The 12,658-nt window shown below is 44.4% G+C and overlaps 1 non-coding gene across 1 annotated transcript; it reads left to right on the plus strand.

The window, feature by feature from the left end:
* Positions 1 to 11,556: 11,556 nt before the first annotated feature.
* Trnat-ugu (transfer RNA threonine (anticodon UGU)) lies at positions 11,557 to 11,630 on the plus strand. The gene has a single exon. It is a non-coding gene; the product is annotated as a tRNA-Thr (tRNA).
* Positions 11,631 to 12,658: the final 1,028 nt, after the last annotated feature.

A 12,658-nucleotide genomic window follows, 5' to 3' on the forward strand; every position in this document is an offset into this window, starting at 1 on the left:
TCACTGCACCACTGTCATCGAACCCATCGTTCTACCATTCCTAGACCGGCAAGGGAACTTGCTGTTCCAACAGGACAATGCACGTCCGCATGTATCCCGTGCCACCCAACGTGCTCTAGAAGGTGTAAGTCAACTACCCTGGCCAGCAAGATCTCCGGATCTGTCCCCCATTGAGCATGTTTGGGACTGGATGAAGCGTCGTCTCACGCGGTCTGCACGTCCAGCACGAACGCTGGTCCAACTGAGGCGCCAGGTGAAAATGGCATGGCAAGCCGTTCCACATGACTACATCCAGCATCTCTACGATCGTCTCCATGGGAGAATAGCAGCCTGCATTGCTGCGAAAGGTGGATATACACTGTACTAGTGCCGACATTGTGCATGCTCTGTTGCCTGTGTCTATGTGCCTGTGGTTCTGTCAGTGTGATCATGTGATGTATCTGACCCCAGGAATGTGTCAATGAAGTTTCCCCTTCCTGGGACAATGAATTCACGGTGTTCTTATTTCAATTTCCAGGAGTGTATTTTACTAGGGACAAGAAGCACTTAAGTATTTGTTCTCTTTGGTGACGTCAGGAAGGGCATCCAGCCACCAGCTGTCACTAACATTACCAAAAACCGTACAATGATGCCGACTCGGTGGGGTTCACGATAGAAGATAAGGAGGAAGAAGAGTCGATGATGTAGTACACTGTCGAGCACCTTTCGGAAACCTAGGAAGATTGCCTGTCAAAATGAACGTAGCAAACAAGTTATTTAACACGAGTAACTCTTTTTTTCTGAATATGTGCCCTACAGAAGCTTGTTTTCTTACAGTAAGTTCGTAAAGTGTGAACTTAGAATAAGGGCTAAGTTTCTACACGAGACGAAAATCAGCCCAACTCGCCTACCACCTACCAGGTATGTAGTCTGGCCTCGATGTTCTACAGCCTGTGCATGGAGCAAGCAGTAAACCAAGGAGAAATTTCGTAATGGTATTACGGTTCTAAGAGAAGAAAAAAAGGGCTCTTAGGTCTGCCGACGACATTGTAATTCTGCCAGAAATGACAAAGGACTCGGCAGAGCAGTTGAATGAAACAGGTAGCGTCTTGAAAAGAGGTTATAAGATAGTAGTAGGGTAGTGGGGTCACCATCCCAATTTTGACATCAAATTGATATGCAAATTGATTAAATTGATCAATTAATCATCCTTAACCCCCGACCCTGCATGACGTCATGTGTTTTTCTAAGCCTGCACGAGTTCCTCAGGCCCCTCTCCCTCCCCACCTTCCTCCTTCTCCAACCTACCTATCGACTGAAATTTCGAATTTTGGCGGGAATTTGGAATTTTGGTGGAAATATCGAATTTTGGCAAGAATTTCCGATTTTGATGGGAATTTCTTTGTCCCAGGGCTGTGCTGACGTCCCAACCCACCTCCAAGCCAGGAACTGGAGGGAAAATATAATTGGCTGTACCCTTTCCAGGACTCGAACCCTGGTTCTCCTGGACGGAAAGCCCAATTGAACCCCCCATAACACAATTATACCACCAGTGGTGCTTGACATTGGCAGTAGCCAATAGGAACGCAGCATCTGATCACAATGGGGATATAAGGTGGAGCAACAACTCTGCAGCCTCAGTTGCAGTCAGTCACTCAGAATGAAGTGTCAGTCGAAATCGTCCAGTGCCGTCTAGCCACTGCAGAAACAGAACAGGAAGAAGCCACAGAAGAGTAAGTACCCCCTGCTTAATGTCTGTGTTTAATGAAGTGTGAGTGGCTTTCTACTTTTATCATCGCTTGTAACCGTTTTTCTTCTCTGCCCATCAGCGGATGCGACCTCTTCTAGCTTGATGGTGTCTGTAGCAGCGACATGTCCCCCCTCGGGACCCACAGCAGTGGCAGCATTCTGCGGTCATGTCGCGCATCTAGTCAGCTAGATGGAAGCGGGACAATCAGTTGTTATTGTTTGTTGAAGACACCCAGCCAGCCCCTGAATCGCTGAAGTGCACCGAGGCTCCTGATCAGCATGACGCAGGTCGGTACTGACCATCTAACGCGCCATCGTAGAATATTCCAGTGATACTGCATGGACAAAGTGTGGATGTAGTGGATGAGAAGATACCAATTAGGCCCTGTGCACCACTATTCTTCTCTTCAATGTATAATTTAACAGCTAGTGGTTCGAAACGTTTACATATTGGCATAGAAGCAACCACAGGCAGAGAATGGCGTGTTGTGATAGAGATCGAGAATGCAGCTAAAAGTGTTAAAGTGCAGTTTACGGAGGTGAATGGGATGAACTGTGTAGTGCAAAAGCGTATATCAAGCAGCAGTTGACCTCCGAGTATCATCCGAGCCGTCCTCCTCCGGACATTTACTGAGCTGTTCTGACTCTATTCATTACAACCGTGAAATCAGGTGACACATCCATTTATCTACAGCACTCCACCGTTCAAAACTTTTTCAATCTACCGATGGTGCTATCCATTGTGTTGGAAAGAATGAATACATTGGAGGCCTTGTGTTAAAGCTGTGTATAGAGACATTGCAGAGTGTCTAAGTATGAACAGCGTGCATGTAGATGACCTCGAACAGCTGGTCAATATGGTGCCGGCGAAAACTAATGCACTGCCAATAAGTTTGAGATAAATACATGGTGAATTCTTCGCTTACAAGAAGGCTTCATTTTCCATATTCTGTGCTGGCGTTAAGATAAAGAAAGAACTAGTTGATGTAATGCATCCTGTGTATGATTACTGAATTACAAAAAAAGGATAAAACCTTGCATGTGATTTTTATTTCTTACCTCTTATTATATTGCAAGTAGTAAAGCTATTGCCCCAGTTTTTTCACTGGAAACATGCAATAGCAGGAAATTATGTCATTTAACTAAATTCTCCGTAAAAGCCCATTGCACGCCAGTACCTAAAAAGGTCGATATCATGGAAGGGAATAGTGTTCATTATTTTCTATAAAAACCCATTGCACGCCAGTACCTGACGTAGTAGGTATCATAGCAGGGTGGGTGAAGCATCAAGACTTCGTTGTAAACGTCTGGAGCTGTAACGGTGTGCAAGAAGACCGGAAGAAGATGAATGGCTTACTCCTTCCCGACAAAATACGTGCGATAATTGTAGGTCCATCCAACTGTGGAAAGACAAATGTTCTCATGTCACCTCTAACACATCCGGATGGAATCCGCTTTGAGCATGTATGTGTATTTTTAAAAACACTTTTAGCCCAAATACCAACTATCACATGGGATACTGCAAGGTGTAGATGGTGTGACATTCAGTGAGAGCAGTGATATCCCTCCACCAAAAAAAGTAAAGCCAAACACAGGATTCATATTTGAAAGTGTTGCTGTGAAAAACCAAGATCAAATCTGGCGATATTTCTGTTTCGGTCCCCATATGACTGTTAATGTATTTTATCTGAGTAAGACATATTCCAGGATCCCAAACCAGCTAGTGAGGGCCGGCCGCGGTGACCGAGTGGTTCTAGGCGCTTCAGTCCGGAACCGCGCGACTGCTACTGTCGCAGGTTCGAATCCTGCCTCGGGCATGGATGTGTGTGATGTCCTAAGGTTAGTTGGGTTTAAGCAGTTCTAAGTTCTAGGGGACTGATGACCTCAGATGTTAAGTCCCATAGTGCACAGAGCCATTTTTGAGCTAGTGAGGGATAATGCAAACCTAATTACAACATTCAAACATGACAATCTGAATTTAAAACGCATTTACCAGGCACATGAAGGAACCGACAGTTCATTCAATGATCTGTAGATAAAAAAAGAAAACTGAGCGATGGCCGGTATAGAAGTAACTTTCAGGAATTCCTATATATATATATATATATATATATATATATATATATATATATAGTCATGCAAATAGGTGAGTACATCAGTATACGCATCACCATAGACAAATTCGCACGCATGCCGGGAGCTCAGTTTGATAGGATGGGTGTGCACAGACAAAACATTGGCTTATATGTGGACGCGAAAATTCAAACTCTCGAATATGAAGTTGGAGGCGTACGCAAGGAACTAGAGACGTATTGTCAACCCCTTCTGAGACTGAAAAATACACTGACTGATAGAGCTAATGCAATCGAGAGGCGGCCGCTGTGGACGAGCGGTTCTAGGCGCTTCAGTCCGGAACCGCGCTGCTGCTACGGTCGCAGCTTCGAATCCTGCCTCGGGCATGGCTCAAATGGCTCTGAACACTATGGGACTTAACAGCTGAGGTCATCAGTCCCCTAGAACCTAGAACTACCCAAACCCAACTAACCTAAGGACATCACACACATCCATGCCCGAGGCAGGATTCGAACCTGCGACCGTAGCAGTTGCGCGTATCCGGACTGAAGCGCCTAGAACCGCTCTGCCATCGCGGTCGGCGCCTCGGGCATGGATGTGTGTGATGTCCTTAGGTTGGTTAGGTGACCTCAGATGTTAAGTCCCATAATGCTTAAGAGCCATTTGCAATCGGGAAGAAAGTAAACGGCTTACCTGAAGGGGGAATAGCTATTCTTGAGAACGGGATATTGTACGTTGGGTTAACGCAATTGGAAAGAAAATAGGCAACTTAACTGAAGGGAAAATAGCTGTTACCGAGAAGGGGAGCAGCATGAGAAGAAGAAGAGCGGTTATATAAAACCTCACGCTGCACAGAAGTCCGATTAGTATACACCGAGATGTCGACTAAGCATCAAGTCATCGAGGCTTGGAGGGCGGTTCGCGAGAAGTTACTGTTGCTGACGTTAGGGAATTTGAAGAGGCAGCAGACACTGCGAGAAACCTTTAAACCAGTTACTGAATCTTTCGATGAACTCTCAACGAAATTCCGCAACGACAAAGATGACGTTATTGCCAATTTTTTAACCATCAAAGCGACGTTAGGGTAGACAAAACATTCGGTGTCAGTTGTGAGAAACCATACATGTTCGACACACGGCCTTTAACTTTGAAAAAACAATAAAGATCGGCGATAAATAGGTTCAAAGAACATCCGATCTACTGAACCTTATTTTCCTAAGACTCACAAAAACTGTAAATTATTCGCCTAAAGATCTGGAAATGTATCGTGAAATATTGCTTTTAACTGACTTCCGTAAGAATGCACAAAATCGAAGCAATGTGAAATACAAATCCATTATAAAACCTATTTTAGACGGTGAAAAAATAGCAGTGGTGATGGTATTGGCATTCAGCATAAAAGAGTGAGCAATCGACTCCTGCAGTATACAGGGTGATCCATTGATAATGACCGGGCCAAACATCTCACGAAATAAGCGTCAAACGAAAAAACTACAAAGAACGAAACTCGTCTAGCTTGAAGGGGGAAACCAGATGGCGCTATGGGTGGCCCGCTAGATGGTGCTGCCATAGGTCAAATGGATATCAACTGCGTTTTTAAAAATAGGAACCCCCATTTTTTATTACATATTCGTGTAGTACGTAAAGAAATATGAACGTTTTAGTTGGACTACTTCTTTCACTTTGTGATAGATGGCGCTGTAATAGTCACAAACGTATAAGTGCGCGGTATCACGTAACATTCCACCAGTGCGGACGGTATTTGCTTCGTGATACATTACCCGTGTTAAAATGGACCATTTACCAATTGCGGAAAAGGTCGATATCGTGTTGATGTATGGCTACTGTGATCAAAATGCCGAACGGGGGTGTGCTATGTATGCTGCTCGTTATCCTGGACATCATCGAAGTGTCCGGACTATTCGATGATAGTTATTTAAGGAAACAGGAAGTGTTCAGCCACATGTGATACGTCAACCACGACCTGCAACAAATGATGATGCCCAAGTAGGTGTTTTAGCTGCTGTCACGGCTAATCCGCACATCAGTAGCAGACAAATTGCGCTAGAATCGGGAATCTCAAAAACGTCGATGTTGAGAATGCTACATCAACATCGATTGCACCCGTACCATATGTCTATGCACCAGGAATTGCTTGGCGACGACTTTGAACGTCGTGTACAGTTCTGGCACTGGGCACAAGAGAAATTACGGCACGATGACAGATTTTTTGCACGCGATCTATTTAACGACGAAGCGTCATTCACCAACAGCGGTAACGTAAACCGACATAATCTGCACTATTGGGCAACGGAAAATCCACGATGGCTGCGGCATGTAGAACATCAGCGGAGGGGTTAATGTATGGTGCGGCATTATGGGAGGAAGGATAATTGGCCCCCATTTTACCGATGGCAATCTAAATGGTGCAGTGTATGCTGATTTCCTATGTAATGTTCTACCGATGTTACTACAAAATGTTTCACTGCATGACAGAATGACGATGTACTTCCGAACATGATGGATGTCCGGCACATAGCTCGCGTGCGGTTGAAGCTGTATTGAATAGCATATTTCAAGACAGGTGGATTGGTCGTCGAAGCACCATACCATGGCCCGAACGTTCACTGGATCTGACGTCCCCGGATTTCTTTCTGTGGGGAAAGTTGAAGGATGTTTGCTATCGTGGTCCACCGAAAACGCCTGACAACATGCGTCAGCGCATTGTCAATGCATATGTGAACATTACGTAAGGCGAATTACTCGCTGTTGAGAGGAATGTTGTCACACGTATTACCAAACGCATATAGGTTGACGGACATCATTTTGAGCATTTGTTGCATTAATGTGGTATTTACAGGTAATCACACTGTAACAGCATGCGTTCTCAGAAGTGATAAGTTCACAAAGGTACATGTATCACATTGGAACAACCGAAATAAAATGTTCAAACGCACCTACGTTCTGTATTTTAATTTAAAAAAACCTACCTGTTACCAACTGCTCGTCTAAAATTGTGAGCCATATGTTTGTGACTATTACAGCGCCATCTATCACAAAGCGAAAAAAGTGGTTCAACTGAAACATTCATATTTCTGTACGTACTACACGAATATGTAATAAAAACGCTGGTTCCTATTTTAAAAAAAACGCAGTTGATATCCGCTTGACCTATGGCAGCGCCATCTAGCGGGCCAACCATAGCGCCATCTGGTTTCCCCCTTTAAGCTGGACAAGTTTCGTTCTTTGTAGTTTTTTCGTTTGACGCTTATTTCGCGAGATATTTGGCCCGGTGACGATCAATGGACCACCCTGTATATATTACGACGACCCCATTGAGCTATTAGACCCACTACGACTGCTCTTGGCATCAGCTGCCGCTGGTAATACAGCCGATTCGAATAAAGTTGTTTCAATAATTCCTGAGCTTAGAGAGAGAGGGGAATCATCGAATAAGTATGTAGACTGTACTTCGAGAATGGCGCAAGTCAGCACACAAGACATACCCTAGAAGATATGTTATGATTAAAGGTTTGGACAACCTGTGGCAGGCGGATCTTGTCGACATGAGGAAATATTCATATGTGAATAACAGATTCAAACATGTCTCAGTGGTCATTGATACTTGTTCTAAATATGCCTGGCCATTACACGTGAAAGCTTAAACTCCGCGCGGGGTAGCCGCGCGGTCTACGGCGTCTTGTCAAGGTTCACACGGCTCACCCCGTCGGAGGTTCGTATCCTCCCTCGGGCATGGGTATGTGTGTTGTCAGCAGCGTAAGTTAGTTTAAGTTACGTTAAGTAGTGCGTAAGTTAGGGACGGATGACCTTAGCAGTTTGGTCCTATAAGACCTTACCACAAATTACCAAAGAATGCGAAAACGGGTAAGGAAGTCGCGCATGTGTTTGATGGACGTTCACCTACCTGAAGACGAGTATCGTGGAACGCCTGAATAGAACACTGAAAACCCATATGTAGATGCAATTCAGTTTTCGTGGCTCACACAAATGGATGATTTCCTCCCGCAAATAATTGCACAGTATAATAGAACCCAACATCGCACAATAAAAGTGAGACCAATCGATGTTCCTGATAATAGACTTCTAGATACAGTATACAAACGTATTAAAATGTTAGATCCGCGCAAACAGTTATTTAATGTAGGTGATTTAGTACGCATTTCAAAACACAAGACAGCATTTGAGAAGTCATATATGCCAAACTTGTCAACCGAGATATTCACAGTTTCAAAATTGCTGAGAACGAATCCTAGTAGCCGGCCGCGGTGGTCTAGCGGTTCTAGGCGCTCAGTCCGGAACCGCGGGAGTGCTACGGTCGCAAGTTCGAATCCTGCCTCGGGCATGGATGTGTGTGATGTCCTTAGGTTAGTTAGGTTTAAGTAGTTCTAAGTTCTAGGGGACTGATGACCACAGATGTTAAGTCCCATAGTACTCAGAGCCATTTGAACCATTTTTGAACGAATCCTAGAACCTACCTTTTAAAGGACAGCAGTGGTACTGAAATTGCAGGATGCTCTTACACACAAGATTTACAGAAGAGCCTAGAACCGGATGTGTATGTATTTCGTAGAGAGGGTAATACGGTGTCGAAGGAATAGAGCGTTGATTAAATGGCTTGGTTTTCCCGCATCACAAAACAGCTGGATCAACGCTACGGTTTGTTATGTAACAGGGAGTGGTGACCGCAAGCACCTCAGTAGCATAACATGCATGATAGGAGATGTATTAGAGGAGGACGCGGTATTATCGACAAACTACCAGTCGAATTACACATTTCTGGATATAAGTACTGTGGATCTAATCGACGATTAAGTATGCATGTAACACGGCTTCGCTTATGCTGCAAATAAAGATCGTCACACCGACGATCAATTTGTGCTGATAAAGCTGTGGCAATACGTACGAGAAACGATATTGGTATAGGTCAACATATTGCAGTACCCGCAGTTGATAAAACTATGATTGGTTATGTTGGGCGTGGTTGTAAAGAAGTTTAGCTCAAATTATGAGCGCTGCATTTAGAGCGCTAAGAAAGAAGATGAAATACAAAGGGTGCATGAAATTCTGTAGCCTGTGTCCTGACGGCGTTGTATGCAGCTAAAAGCGTCCTGAAGCAGAAAGGAGTGAGAAAAAAAGATAGATTAAACCACCAGGGTTCTACCAATATCCAAGACGTCTGGTGGAATTATTTATTTCCTCATTCCCGCCTTAGCCGGTCTCTCAGCGGTGGGTTCACTGGCTGGGGGTTGTTTCGGTTATTGCAAGGACAATCAAAAATGCAAAAAGCTCTCAGGAGCAACTGCAGGAGGCACGGAGACATAACTGCATGATGGAAGCAGTAGCCATCGAAAAATCGCTATACTTGAAACCCTACAAGAAAGGACTGGGCCTCTTCACAAAAAGGAAAGAAAAAAAAAAGCCCCCTAGTAGTCGTACCAGACATGGCGCTTACAAATACAGGTCTGTTTAGCTTTGTTACAAAGAAATTCAACATGCCGAGGTGTGTTTATGCGGAATACATTACAGAAGACTATGTAGAAAGCAGGAGAATGCGGAAATATGAATCTGGATGTAGCAGGAGGAGAGGCATATGTTAAAAAATGAAATACAAATAACGTCTACTATTTCAACTCATTCGGCAACCTGCAACACCCAGAAGAATTACAACGATACTTCACAGGCAGAGGACATGTGTTCTACAATTTTCGACGCTACCAGGACTTGAATACATTCCTGTGTGGTCATCAATGATATATGATGATGAGGTCCCATACTCCGAGGAGCGTAAGGGACGATGCGGGAGACCCGCACTGCTGTACTAGGCAAGATCCTAGAGGAGATGGTTTGCCATTGCCTTCCTCCTAACGTAATGGGGATGAATGATGATGATGAAGTCGACACAATAACACACAGTCATCTCGAAGCAGGAAAAATCCCTGACCCCGCCGGGAATCGAAACCGGGACCCCGTGCGCGCGAAGCGAGAAATCTACCTCGAGACCACGAGCTGCGGAAAATGATATATAAGACCGGGTATTAAGCACCCATTCACCAGTCGATATTTAGATGCAATGTCGTAGACTCTGACATTAAAAGAACAGTCATCTGTACTACGTACGAATTACTTCCCACCAATTGATTTAAGTGTTGGAGATTGGAGCATCGCGTTGATGGGACTGGAAACATACAACACCATCCCAAATATCAAAGAGGCTAACAACAAACTGCATCTGGAAGTTAATGGTAAAAACCAAATTGTAGAAACTGAACCTAGTGCATATGATATTGACGATTCAAACGAAGTTTTGAAACTGTCTGGAAAAGGGTTTGAGCTCTGTGGAAACATCAGTACATCTAAACTTGAAATAAGGACGGTGAATGCATCAACTGACTTTAAGCAGAACGGTAGAATAAGCGCACTATTGGGTTTCACAAAGGGACAGGTTTTGAAGACGGATCCCAATAAATTTTGCAAACCTGATCAGACAGTGCATATTCTCCCTGTCAGTACAATCCGTGTTGAGTGTAACATTACAGCGGACTCATACCTCAACTATAGATTGGTTCATTCAATTTACGAATTTTTCCCATCAGTTGGAACACTCCTACCACCGCTTTATACCTTCCAGTGTCAGTTCAAATACTGGACTATCTGGAGCTGCGTATTGTGGATCAGAATAACCAACTTGTTGACATTCGTGGTGAGGAAATCATCGTACGACTACATGTACGACAAGATGGGCGTAAGGTATAAAACCGATGCACACAGCGCACCGCACAGAACTTGGCAGCAGAACCACAAGGTGATAACATGTGCGAACTAAGAGTTTATATATACGAAGGCAGTAATTTGTTCTCGAAAGAACAGTTACTGTTGATGACCGTGCAGCTTATCCCTGTAATAAATGATGACTAACTGACAACCTCAGCTGCCGACAGGTGTTGTTGATATACCTCGATGTGGACAGCTGAAAATGTGTGCCCCGACCGGGACTCGAACCCGGGATCTCCTGTTTACATGGCAGACGCTCTATGCATCTGAGCCACCGAGGACACAGATGAATAGCGCGACTGCAGGAACTTATCCCTTGCACGCTTCCCGTGAGACTCACATTCCCAACTGTTCACAATTCTACATGTATTGTACCTTATAGACATTTGCCCATCCACTCATTACTCGCGCACGCTTTGGCGATTCCCGTAAGAGTTTGGGCAACCTGTGCGCATTCGCACAGACGAAGGTCAATGGCTGGGTAGGCTTTAACTACATATACGAAGACAGTAATTTGTTCTCGAAAGAACAGTTACTGTTGATGACCGTGCAGCTTATCCCTGTAATAAATGGTGACTGACAACCTCAGCTGCCGACAGGTGTTGTTGATAGACCTCGATGTGGACAGCTGAAAATGAGTGCCCCGAGCGGGACTCGAACCCGGATCTCCTGCTTACATGGCAGACGCTCTATCCATCTGAGCCACCGAGGACACAGATGAATAGTGCGACTGCAGGGACTGATCGCTTGCACGCTTCCCGTGAGACTCACATTCCCAACTGTTCACAATTCTACATGTATTGTACCTTCTCTTACGGGAATCGCCAAAGCGTGCGCGAGTAATGAGTGGGTGGGCAAATGTCTATAAGGCACAATACATGTAGAATTGCGAACAGTTGGGAATGTGAGTCTCACGGGAAGCGTGCAAGGGATAAGTCCCTGCAGTCGCGCTATTCATCTGTGTCCTCGGTGGCTCAGATGGATAGAGTGTCTGCCATGTAAGCAGGAGATCCCGGGTTCGAGTCCCGGTCGGGGCACGCATTTTCAGCTGTCCACATCGAGGTATATCAACAACACCTGTCGGCAGCTGAGGTTGTCAGTTAGTCATCATTTATTAACTAAGAGTTTCTTAAATCAGTAGGCCTGAAACCTAGAAATGACGTCGTCGCTCAGTGTATCTCAGCCAGTGGAAAATGATGAGCGAATCATACGCCAGGAATACTTCTCGCATAAACCTTACGCTTCAACGGAATTTAACGATAACGATGAAATTAGGATTGTAATCCAGCACCAAGACGCTTTAACTCTTCCGTGTAAGAGTTTCATGTATTTGGATGGATCCTTTAAGAAAAAGTAGTGTTTTGGAATTCCTGTTTCAGGAAATGAGTTATGAACTAAAGGGGGTAGAGATTGATCTTACACGTACTGTTGCCATAGCATCATCGCCCCTTAAAAAATATATCTCATCACCACCCTCGTATTTGAATGGCTTAGAAAATGCAGGATGGTTGACAGACGAGCCTGTGGACAGAGCAGCAGAAGAAAACCGCCGATTTACTGTTTGCATGCCTCTAAAAATGCTTATGGGATACTTTGAGGACATGCAGCGAATTATTATGAATGCTAAGAGAGCTTATTCTGGTACGGAGCGCGACGGATAGCAACTCATACATTCAAGGAGCTCAAGAAGAGAATCAGATCATCATGAATAAAATTATATGGAAAATGCCGCACATCACTGCGGCAGACAAGGAGTGTTTGAAGCTTTTAAAACTTCTGAATACCGGTACATGTCTGCCATTAACTTTCCGCTCATGGGAGGTTTTTGAGTACCCGGTGCTACCGACAGCGAGCAGATAAACATGGGCTATTAAAACCTCAGTGCAGCTGGAAACACACAAGATTCATCATATTAGCATTCCAGAGTAATAGAAGTGGGAATTTAGCAAATGATTCCACAGTATTTGACAACTGTAATGGAACTAATGCCAGAGACTACTTGAATTCGAATTCTATCCGTATGACAGTTTACTGCTATAGTGGGATCAGAATGTATATAGTCTAG

The sequence above is a fragment of the Schistocerca serialis genome, chromosome 7, assembly GCF_023864345.2.
Source record: "Schistocerca serialis cubense isolate TAMUIC-IGC-003099 chromosome 7, iqSchSeri2.2, whole genome shotgun sequence".
Taxonomy (NCBI): Eukaryota; Metazoa; Arthropoda; class Insecta; order Orthoptera; family Acrididae; genus Schistocerca; species Schistocerca serialis.